This window comes from Pinus tabuliformis, chromosome 5_1, assembly GCF_031772625.1.
Source record: "Pinus tabuliformis cultivar Carrire ecotype Pingquan chromosome 5_1, CPIR1, whole genome shotgun sequence".
Taxonomy (NCBI): Eukaryota; Viridiplantae; Streptophyta; class Pinopsida; order Pinales; family Pinaceae; genus Pinus; species Pinus tabuliformis.
The window spans coordinates 93,571,196-93,584,360 of NC_142305.1; positions in this window are offsets into that span (position 1 = coordinate 93,571,196).

The window sequence follows — 13,165 nt, forward strand, 5'->3', positions numbered from 1 at the left end:
CTAACCCACTCTAAGGGTGACAGTTCCTTAGCAACAACTGTAAAACAAACTACTGAAAGTTTACTTCTTTATGAAAGCAAAAGAGAATGGAGGAAGCACTAACCGTTGCCTTGCGCTTAATGTCGAATCCAAACTCTCCTCTTTGGCCGCTTGCTCCTAGCTCTTTGTCCTTCTGCTCGCCCAGCTACAATGAGATCCTGCACAATGACAAAGAAGGAAACTACAAGAGGCATGCAATCATAACTGGTTCATGGATTAGTGTAAACCAAACATGCAATCATCACAATATATAATTGAACAAAAGCACATAGAAGAACCTCAATAGCTTTTATTAATGAAGAAATAAAGGTTCTGAGAGGATTACAACCATTGCAGGCTCCAACCCAGCAACACCTCCCAGCAGAAAGAATTGCTCTTCTTCACCTCTCTCAAACAATCACCCAATAACTCAAGAATGAAACCAACAACATATCACTACTTTGCACAAAATTCCAGCCTCCTGAGCTCATAGGAGAGAGCTCAATATATAGATGAATTGAGAAAGGATGAGTCAGCTTGCAACTGATGTGTAGCTGCCTTGTGTCCTCTCTCTCTTCAGTTAATCTTTAGTTGATCTTTAGTTCTTGAGTCCACTTGGTGAACCTTGCTTCCACTTGGAGAAACAAAGCCTCTGACTCATCACAAGGCGAAATACCTGATCCAAGTGTCATTTTTGGAAGATTCCAAAGCTATGACTCACTCTGCCACATTTCCAAACTCGCCCAACGCAGGTGGGCTTTGTTCTGCCTGCTTTGCAACGCAGGTACACCATGGAGCAGTTGTGTTTCAGTGCAGAAACCCAGTGGAGCACCTGCTTTGATTTCAGGATTGCTTGTTTTTGAGTGTTTTCAGGTGGAGAACTGATCTGAGAGCTGTTGGTTTGCTGACCTTGTTCCTCTAGGGGTAGGAACATCATGTTTAGGGAACTTTGGATCCCTTGGATTATTGACAATTCATGCTTGTTGCTGTAAGGCACAAAATTGTCTATAACAGATGCCCCCTAAAGTATGAGGTCGTTTATCGGGTGAAATGCTTTATTGAGAGGATCCGAAGTTCATTCAATCTGCTGAGAAGTGTCCTGTAATAAGATACAATACAATACATTATTTTTCATACATTTTTCATGATCTAGCTGAGGCGGGCATTCCCATGCTCAGCTTTATAAATACATTTTGGTACATAGAACAGACGATCGTCTGATGGTAGACTGATAATTCTCCGCTGAATTTATCGTCCTTCACTGATAATTCTCTGCCGAATTTATCATCTTTTGAGAAGGATGATCATCTGTTGCAATGATGTACATATCAAATGTCTTTACGTCCTGAATATATATCGCAGCCCGGATGGATGAAACTAGATCCGGGGTCTTCAATCTCTTCCGATCTTCACTCGATGTACAAGTCGATCCATGTGAGAATTTCTTGAAGTCGAACATGGAAAGACATCGCTTGATTACCGATCAATAATGTAAACCGTTAACAAGCGCGAGAGGAATCACCGATAAGGATGATGACCCTCAAGGTACGGCAGTACAATCTACATGGTGGGAATAAAGGACTTGGCATCGACCACCATGCAAAATCTTCTGGTCGAAGGTCATTGATGTATACCTGTCGCCGGAAGTGAGAAACTTGCCATTGAGGCATGCAAGCTTCAAAGTACTGAGGGGGGTGTTCCTAGATCAACTCCTTGGATAATGAGCTGATGTCGACAAGGAGCGATCCGTCAAAGGAGGGCCTTAATGAATCCCACATCAGTGACACGGAACGGAGCTAGTGATAATGATGAGGTGAAAACAAACTGTGATGTATGATTCAGGGTGGCGGTCATGAAATGAATGAAGGATAATGTATGGCAGTGGGTGGAGCAGGGTTGACTCTTTACAGAACCACATCTCTTGAACATATAACGACACTGATGTGATGGATTGGTAGCATTACCCCAATTGTGGATGGTGTGGCGAGGACCATGATTCTGCGATCGGTGAATGAAACAACCCAACCCGAAGCGGACGGAGGACAAAGTGTCATGTTCAAGAGCGACTTGCTACCATTAATACTGTGAGGTTCTCCCAATTTTTCCCCAGTCATTGCTGACCAGTACCTCTTTATTTTTGTCAAGCTTGAGGAGGATAACATATGCTTGTTCTATAACCTACCCTTCGGGCAAGCCCATCGCTATGTTTTAACGAGCCTAGCGATAGGGAAACTCGTTCTCGTCTAAAGACAAGTTTGTCGCTATTTAATCATTTTAACGAGTCTAACGACAAGGAAAACTCGGTCCTTTTCATTTTTAGAGAGTCTGAAAAGGTACGAAAAGTTAACTCCAAAATTCCTTTTTCGTCATCTAATCCCTTAAGTCCGAAAAAGTATAAAACAATACAGAAGGGATGAATTTTCGGTTGCTTTAACGAGCCGAACAAAACAAGCGCTCGATCTTTTTGTGCAATAATCCCTCAGGTCCAAAAAGATTAAAATCTAAAGGAGGGATAGCTTTCCAGTCGCTTTAACGAGCTGGAAGGCCAAAACTCGGCAAACTTTTCATATTTTACGAGTCAGTGAAAAGAGCTCAAAGAAGACTCGTCTTTTGAGGAACGAGTGATGAACAGGGATAGCAGCAGATTCCAGGTACAGGTTGGAACTTTCCAATCACGACAGTGTCACAAGGATGGCTAAGTGAAATCACTCTTCGCAGCTGTTCCTCAAAATGGGTAAACAAACATATGGAGGTGAACGATTGGCCAAATGAACGGATGGAGGTGATGGCATATAAACACGACCAAGGGCTTTTAATATGGCTTTCAAAGGTTACATTTCTCGAGGTTGTTTACCGGTTCATTTTTTATGCGTGAGCTTGAACTGCTAGGGAAAGATTGCTCACAATTTACGTTTATTTTTTAACGAGCATGAACTTCTGCACAAAAACTGCTCGATTCTTGCGTTTATTTTTTAACGAGCATGAACATTGCCAAAACTGCTCGGTGATGCCCCCAGCATAATAATGCAGATGAGGCGCGTGCCTCCCAAATCATAAAGGGGACATTTCATTTTTTAATGAGGTTGACATCGCAAAGAACTATCCTCTTTTACTCCTTATTTCATTTTTTAAACGAGGTTGACTTGAGAAAGGAACTATCCTCGAAACTTTTAGATCCATTAAAAATAGAAGGCTTCATATCCCGTTGCATCCAACTCCGCGAGATTACTTGGCGGTGGTGGGGGAAAAGTGCCCATTAAAGGAGGGCCTTTTGGGAAAATTGCTCCAATATATTGGATAGAATGATTGCTTCCATGGATCGATGGAATGCTTCTTGTGTTGGATGGCGTCTCAACTTCTGTCGAAGTTGTTGTCGAACTGCCTGGTCGACCTTTCCTTTCGCCATTCAACAGCTGTGAATTCCCACGGCTTTTGTTTAATGTTGAAATTAAAGCATCATCTTGGTGCTTAAAACTTGACAACATCATGACTTGTGATGGGGAAGTATTTCCACTGTCAACCAGATTCTGACTTGGGTCGGGAAACGGATCGGTTAATACGGCTGGAGTGTGCGGATTCTTTACGAATCTCTTGAACTCAGCTTTGTACGGACAATCTGACGTCCGATGATCGTCGTCACATATGTGACACGGAGGCCGTTTCCTATTCCTAGGAGAGTTTGAAGAATTTTTCTTAGGGGATGACCCACCTTGTTTATTCTTCTTCCCTTTGTTTTGATTCTTTTTGCTTCCTGGTTGATAGGTTTCTTTGCCCTTATCTGTCGATACGGCATTTACTTCCGAAGCAAGAACTTCTTCATGCGCATTTTGATTCGAATCCTTACGGGCCTTCTTTTGATTGGTCCTTTTCGGATTCGTGTTTGCCGTGCCAATCACGCCATCGCCGACATGAGAGTCACTGCTTGATTTAGGAGGAGGAGGGATTGAAAACTATGGTCTAGGGGCGTCTGGTATTTTGTCATAGAGCGTGCCGGACTGAGTATATACTAAATCTAAGTATTGTGCACGGGCGATAACTTGCTCTTCTGTTATGACTCCTCCCTTTGCTACATCTTCCGTTATAGCTGGAAGTAATGACTTTATAAACCACTCAGCTAAAAGCTGATCAGGAACGTATGTTTTAACCATTCTTCGTCGACGTCGCCACTCATGTATATGATCTGATATATGAGTTGCGGTTGTCTGTTTGAAGTTAGTCAATATCTCTGTTCCTGTTTCATACCTTATTGGTAATTGAAAGTGGGTCAAAAATGTCGTGGCAAGGGAGCCAAAATTGTCGAACGAAGCTCTAGGCAATTCTATATACCATTTTGCTGCTGGACCTGTCAATGTCCTCTGAAAGAGGCGAAGCCTTATCGAATCGTCATTCAAAGTGTTCGACGAACACCATAGATGAAATGTCATCACATGATTCGATGGGTCTTCACCTGGATTTCCATTGAATTTAGGAATGTCGGATGGGAGTTTGTGTGGAATCACTGGCCACCAAGGGGCGTAAGTAATTGGATCGTTTGTTAACCGATGTAAATCAGGCAACTCTAAAGTCGCCACGAATGGTAACTGCTGGTTCAAGTTAGGTGAAGCGTAACCAGGATACGATGGAATCGCCTGAACAGTCGGTCTTTGCATACCAGCATAATGGAGCTGATGTTGGTATGACGAATACGGTTGATGGACTTGACCACTATAAAGTGGCTGATTTTGACCATTTTGAATATATGGTTGTCCAGTATTCGCAAATATTTGCTGTTCAGAACCTTGGTACACTTGTTGGAATTGCGGCTGTTGGTATTGCATTATCCATGGTTGCGACACCATGGGTTGTTGCGCTACACTAACCATTGGACCAAGATGTGGGGTAGTTGTACCCAACTGTACTTGTGTTGTCCCACCAGTAGGTGATTGTGGTTGGGTCGCAGGGTCAAGTGGCTGTTGCACGAGAACCTGAGCAATCTGAGGTTGACACACAACAGGCATTGTTTGAACTTGCGACACGGTCACAATAGCCGGTGTAGTTGGGATGTTTGTCACAGGTACACACTGTTGCATAGAATATACAACTCTCGGTGGCTGGGATAGCACAGGTACCCAACTACTCGTTGCAATTCCGCCATAACTTGAATAAGGTTGAGAGCTCCCGTATGGGTACTGCCCCCCATACGGTAGCAACCCAGAACTCAAGGCAACTGCCTGCCTTGGAGGACTGGATGGCCTAATTAGATTCCCAAAAGGGTCAATTTGATGAGCCTCACCATGAGAGTTACCAGACATTACTCCGGAACAAACAGGAACAGACCATACTGTCGAGATAGTCTCTTGCTGGACTCCTTCTAGCGACTGCGAGCTAGTTGGGACAGATGGTATGCCGGCGAACATTGTTGGATTTGCAGTAGGTAATTCTGCCGTCGCCGTGTCATTCGACACAGTCCTAGATGTCGACGGTTGTTCAGTCATTTTTAGTCTATCCAATTGATTACCTAGTGATTCTACAGGAACTTCCACTGGTGATGGACAAACTTCTGTTGTAGCAGGAAATAGAGTGACCCCTACTCCAATTTGAATTGGAGTGGATACTTGTGGTTCCTCTATAATTTCCTGTATCGCAATCAGACCAGGTGGAAGAGGAAGACCGTCAGGTCCGTAAAAGATTTCCGGTGCCGAAGAAGGGGTTGTATCGACCGCGACGGATGTTTGAGGAACAAAACTCTCTGGACCGGTTACAGATGGAACTGGTTCAGTCATACGAGTATTTGCCCCCAGACTAGGATCAGTATTACTGTCCCTCTGTGGCGATTGAATTTCTTCTATTGAGGCAGGGTTTCCAGAAATGTTTGGAGTGACCAGAATCTCAGATGTTGTTGGAACGCTTGTTCTAACTTTTAAAGGAGATTTTGAACTGGTTCGACGAGCTCGCTTTGTCCGGATTGTTTTCGATTCCAGAGACAAAGATGGTTGACTCGCAAGCCTCCGAGAACGAAGGATATTCAATTGACTTTCTCCCACGATTGCGGATTACTCGATCAACTAAAATATAAAGGGGAAAATTTGTGTTTCCGATTTGAATGAATTTTATTAGACGCTTTTAAACATAACTTTGCTTTTTCATGTTTTAAGAGTCGAGAAAAAGCTAAAGATGACTCTAGTCGCCTTCGATGTATTAACGAGCCCGAAGTGACAAATGCTCGGTTGGACCTTTTCAGTTATGGAGTTTGAAAAGGGCCAAAAGAAACTGCTCCGGAGATCTAGGCAGAGGGTGTGCCAAACCTTTCGCGAAACCACAGAATACGTTTTACGGTACGGGTGGTCGATCTTCGTGAATGCTGTGTTCACTGCATCGCGATCAGTAGGGCGGTCGACATGGCTTCCTATGGATAAATGATAATTGCCTATAGGGGTCTCCCAATATATACGCGATCGTACGTGGGAGCACAAGTCCGTATTAGTGCCACCGACTCTCAGGAGGAATCACCCACCTTCGTAGAGATCGACAGTCACTATGTTTAACGACGCCGGAACACATCTCTACCTAGACCTCTAGATGTTCGCGTTATGTTTCAAATGCGTTGTTAGGTTCATTCAGTATATTTTAAGTTGATCTTTTTAAAGTTTGCCTTTCAAGGTTCACCACGAGATGTATATGACAAATTCCTAAATGCAGCCTAAGATGAGAAGCAAGCTTTTTTCAAATCTTTTTGACTGATGAAAATCTTAACTACTGAGGGAGAAGAAAAGCAAATTCTTTTCACACAGTTCATACAGCACAAACTAATGCACTTTCTCCTAAATCATCATGCAAACTTTTTCAAATGCAAAATGCACAATGCATGTATTTTCTTTTCCCTTTCTTAATGTGGATGGATACAAAAAGAAAGTGGTTATATAACTTTGATTTCGATTTAAAGCGAAAGTAAACAAGCTTGTCCAAAATCAAAAGACGCCTTAAGATTCACTTGCTTAATCACTGGAAATACATGAAATCAAACCAAACTAACGAAAGTAAAATGACTAATCAGCTATGGACAGCAAACAAGCTAACTCTTTAGACCAGCAAAACGCCTAACACAGGTTCAGATCTAAGAGGCCAAAAGCATGACTAGTTTACTTTTCGTTATGGGAAATTGTAAATGAGCAAGAAATACAAAGAACAAGTACAATTTCGTTATATAACAGAGGCGGAATGATGGCAAGTAATATTGGTTTCAAAACAGGCACAAGACTGACACCTAGCAGCAAAACTAAGTGAAAACAGGCAAGAGAAAGAAGGAAACCCCAAATGCACTAAGCAAATTTGGGTCAACGCAGGCTCTGCACAGTCAAACTGGCTCTCAGCGCAAGTAGCTAGTTCGGGACCTGCGTTGCAAAGCAGGTAGCCTGTGTACTACCTGCTTTGGAAAACGAGAGTTGCGTTTTCACAGTTTCCGGGTCATAATTTTCTAAAAAATGCACGGTTTTTGCTCAAATCAGAAGCATTCAGTCAAGCACACTTAAAGGGATGATTTAGAAGGTGCAAAGCTATCACTAAGAGCTTACAAGGATCTTTGTAGATCAGCTCTTCAAATCATGAATCTGCTCAGAAAATGAGCAAGAGTAGCTGCCCCTCTACTTCGCTTTTGATATAGTCAAAAGCTTTTCGATTTGGTACTCTTTTGTTCAGGAGATGAATAGCAAAGATACTACAAACACAATCAAATGGATACGATCCCCAGCGGAGTCGCCAGTTTGTTGTAGGGAAAAGTATCCGACTCGGATGACCCTAACCCACTCTAAGGGTGACAGTTCCTTAGCAACAACTGTAAAACAAACTACTGAAAGTTTACTTCTTTATGAAAGCAAAAGAGAATGGAGGAAGCACTAACCGTTGCCTTGCGCTTAATGTCGAATCCAAACTCTCCTCTTTGGCCGCTTTCTCCTAGCTCTTTGTCCTTCTGCTCGCCCAGCTACAATGAGATCCTGCACAATGACAAAGAAGGAAACTACAAGAGGCATGCAATCATAACTGGTTCATGGATTAGTGTAAACCAAACATGCAATCATCACAATATATAATTGAACAAAAGCACATAGAAGAACCTCAATAGATTTTATTAATGAAGAAATAAAGGTTCTGAGAGGATTACAACCATTGCAGGCTCCAACCCAGCAACACCTCCCAGCAGAAAGAATTGCTCTTCTTCACCTCTCTCAAACAATCACCCAATAACTCAAGAATGAAACCAACAGCATATCACTACTTTGCACAAAATTCCAGCCTCCTGAGCTCATAGGAGAGAGCTCAATATATAGATGAATTGAGAAAGGATGAGTCAGCTTGCAACTGATGTGTAGCTGCCTTGTGTCCTCTCTCTCTTCAGTTAATCTTTAGTTGATCTTCAGTTCTTGAGTCCACTTGGTGAACCTTGCTTCCACTTGGAGAAACAAAGCCTCTGACTCATCACAAGGCGAAATACCTGATCCAAGTGTCATTTTTGGAAGATTCCAAAGCTATGACTCACTCTGCCACATGTCCAAACTCGCCCAACGCAGGTGGGCTTTGTTCTGCCTGCTTTGCAACGCAGGTACACCATGGAGCAGTTGTGTTTCAGCGCAGAAACCCAGTGGAGCACCTGCTTTGATTTCAGGATTGCTTGTTTTTGAGTGTTTTCAGGTGGAGAACTGATCTGAGAGCTGTTGGTTTACTGACCTTGTTCCTCTAGGGGTAGGAACATCATGTTTAGGGAACTTTGGATCCCTTGGATTATTGACAATTCATGCTTGTTGCTGTAAGGCACAAAATTGTCTATAACACCTGGAATAGAAATGGTTCTGAAGCATGACCTTGCATAGATCCATGTTGACCACGGTGGCTTTAACACAGGTCTGTGCAGGAGACGAGTTGCATGAGGACATGCAGAAAGGCTATTTGAGGGGACATGTTGGTTGCTAATTTTGCCTATTTTTACCCACCTTTTTATCCCTTTATTGAACTCATTTCGTGCCCTTTTTGGTTGATTTTCATTCTAAATAGCAAAGGTACACCTATTGTCATGTCTTTGGGAATTATTAATCATTGAAACGTAGTCGTAAGGTATTATTACCTAGAGTGACTTGCTATTAAGTTTTCATGTACATGTGGAGGAATGATGATTAAAGGCATGATTCAACGTATGATGATTATTGAGCTAGCAGTGTTATCTATGGATATCAGATGCAAGAAGTGGATCAACCTATTGGCTAGCACAAGTGCTTTCTTTGAATTATCTTGTATCTCAATAAACCGTTGTCGTAATCTTAGGCATTATCAGTTGATTTATGAAATGTATAAGTATTGATTACGGGGTTGGGAAAGCCGCCGCTAGGAGATATATAATAGTTTTGATTTGTAATAGCAAACCTTTGTAATGATATTTTGATTAAAACAATTTCTGATCCTTTGAGTATTTTATAGATCTCGATCTTGCCAAAACCTTGATGAGGGAGTTGGGCCCACTCTCTTGACCAGTAACTGTTGGATTAGATGTGTGTGTAGGTTTATTTTTTGTTGTGTTATCTCTTTTTTGTGTAATGATTTCAGTTTGTTGTTGTGAATCTTCACTTGTTGTTACTCTTATTTGTTGTTACACTTATAAATTTATGTTACACATTGTTATGTTACGATTGAATGTTCAATGCTGGGTAGGGAACTTGTGGCCTACATATACCTTGCATGCTAGCTTTGAAAGAACCATTCAATCCTCGAGTTGAAAATTAATGTGAAATTGGGTGAATGGTATGATTCATATATGAACACCAAAAAGGCCTACCCTAGGCTCTAATCATTATTTTTTCCCTAAACAATCTTAAACAAGCTGCTACAGGGTTTCCTGTAGTTGCTACAAGATTTCCTGTAATTACTATAGGATATCCTGGTTTACTACAGGAAACTTAGCTGAAAGTTATAGAAAGGTAGGGAAGGTGAAAGGAAGTGATGGAAAGGTTTCTGATGGTGGAATAAGGTATGGGGGAGGTGCATGCTACCCAAGGATCAACCCAACCCTTTAGGATGGTTGGATTTGCTCAAGGTGGCTATCCACAGTGGCTACGAAACACAAATCTGAATTGATGGTTGGTAGAGTTTGGTGAGAAGTGGAGAAGACTTAGATGAGCCTGGTGGAATGATTTCTCCCTGCAGATTAGCAACTTCTACAACAAAACATGTTCATTCCTTCATTTATGCACAACTTTATGTAAATGTGGAAAAGATGAGTTGAATTTGAGAAGTTGATTTAATGATGGCTAGTGGATAAAATCTATGGAATGGAATGATTTATAATCTATAGAAAACTTAAGAAACCAACATGAAAATTGCGAGTGCCTCTAATAAGTCATGGACAATGACCTACTCAACAAGAAACCCTAAGCTATGCAATAACCAAAAGATAACTTTGTTTTTGGAGTTGTGAGAGTGCGGCCCTCAAACCATGATCCCATGAGGGAGATGAGGATGAGGTCAATGTCACAAGATTTCGTGAAGTATTTCATTTCACTACTATAACATTCATCTACTTCTCCAACTAATGGAAGCAAAACTAAACAATCATTCAAATACTTTGCAAATTAAACAAAACAAAAACAATTTCAATGGTTAACCTATGATTCTCATCTAAGGATACATGTGCAAAAAGAAGAGGAACCTCTACTGCTAGGGTTGGGCCCTAACTCAAGATAAATTTGTTAAGATAAAATATAATTTTAATATGAAAAACCACATATGTGAAAAAGGTCAAGTCAACTCTAAAGAGAAATTGGACACCCTTGGATGGTTATAAATACAAGTCAAAATAACCTCCTTTGGACATTGTCATCAAACATCTTCTTCTTCTCTCTTATTTGGTTTGGCTCACACAAGTTTGAAGTAGGTTTGCAAAAATTGGTTCATATGGTCTTAAATTGCAGGGTCCGAACTCACATGTGTGAATTAGGATTTTGGTTCGTAGTCATAATGTTGAAATATGAAATTTTGGTTCATAGTCATAATGTTGAAATATGAAAATTTTGGTTGTATCCTCACACATACAGGGTGCTCCCTACAATTGGAGCATTTCAGCCACCTACAACAGCCACTTGCATTATTGCTAGCTCCATGCGGCTAGGACCTATGGTTGCTTGGAACGATAACTTAGATCAGTAACCTCCATGATTGCTAGCTCCATTCGGCTAGGACTTATGGTTGCTTATGGTTGCTTGGAACGATAACTTAGATCAGTATTGTTACTGGGCTTATCTCTTGGATATTGTTTGGTTGGTTTTTCTGGATAGTCTTGTTATTGAAGAATTGGAATTTTGTACTCTCTTTGGTTAACATTGTATGGCAATCTAATAAGAAGAATAATTTGAAAGGTTTCCCTTCTTGTGGAGTTTTTCTTCGGTCTTTGATCAAACCTAGTGTTTCTTATTTGTCTCTTATTTTTCATTGTATTTATTATTCTATCTACAATTGTTATTGATTATTGGAAGATTGAATTGTCTTGAAAAATTGTAAATTAAAGAGAAGAATTGGGCTAATATGATTGTAATAGCATAGACCTAATCTTATTTAAATATATAACGACACATATTTTATAAATGAATGGTAGCATGTGTAAAAAAATTTTATTTTTTATTTTTTTGATAATTTTTTTTTATTTGTTTTTGATAATTTTTTTGTTTGTTTTTGTGAGTAACACAGCTTGGCATGAAACCACCATCATTCTAGAGTGACAAGTGTGAATGTGGAAATCCCATTAAATTCTTGGACTTGGATCCCATTAAATACTTCTAAAAACCTTATGGGCAACCAACAATAAATTTTAAGCTTCCAATTATTATATAAAATGTAATATATAATAATACGAGGCATGAAATAACTTGCGTTTAAAGTTTTTCTATATAATATGGCATCACAAGAGACAATTCAAGGATAATTTAATGCTTAGTAGTGTGAAGTCGGATTGGGTTCCGATTTCCACCTCTCAAAGAAAAACAATCCAAAGCTTACGTCCTCTGATAAATATACTGAGAGTTAGTCAGATTCCCGTTATGGTTCGAGATCTCACATTAGGTTTAAAACCTTTAGCATAATTGTGTATTACCAAGTCTATTATGAGGCCGATACTGACAAGTGTGAATGTGGTGATCCTGAAGTGACAGGTTTGAATGCAATGATCGAATTGCTTGATGGTATGAATTCCAGAGACACATTAGTAACCAAACAAAACTATATGATTCCAATGTTCTTGGGGGACTAAATGATTTTTAAATTAAATTTCTTATTTTTTGATATGAAACTGAAAATCATTCAAATACTTTTAGTATCATTCATTGGATGATGTATTAGATGAAGAATATTTTTTGGAAATCAAATTTTGTCTACTCATTTATTTCAAAATCAAAATTCCTCAAGCCCAATTTCAATATAGACCAAACCTACCATATAAAAATATAATTTTTTAATCAAATTTATACCAACTTAGATCCATCTAAGGCTAGATCTATCCTGTGCGCCCAGAGGAACCAAATCCCTTGGTGCAAACCTTATTTTTGGAGTGTATAATTTGAGGAAAGGTTTGCATCTCAATGGATTTGATCCCTCAAGGTATTGCTAAATATATCTTGAAGAGTAGTTATAAGCATGTATTGCATCAAGATTACCCTATAAATAATTTTTTCTTTGCTAATGTTTGAAATAATTTATTTCCTTCAAAAATATTGATTTTTTATCTATAGTTTATTCAACAAAGTCAAGATATAATATATTTTTGATTTTTTTTAATGAGTGGCTAGAATTATAAAATCTTTACATTATTTGTTTCTTCAAACAATTATCACATTTCCTTCAAGAATATTTTGATTTGTTTTGAATGTTTATAAATATATCTTTTCCTCTTATAAATATTATGAAAACATTCTTCTATGCAATTATCTATTAGTAATTTTGAATATATGTAATTGTTTATTAGTAATTAGTTGGTGACGTAGCAGGGAGACAATCTTGATAAGGATTAATTTTCTCTTTGCAAGAGTATTGATTCTGCACATTTATTTCATTTTAATTCTAGGTATTGCAACTTTTGACAACTAATTAATTCTTAATAGTGTCCTTTTAAGTATTACTAAATATATCTTGAAAGTAT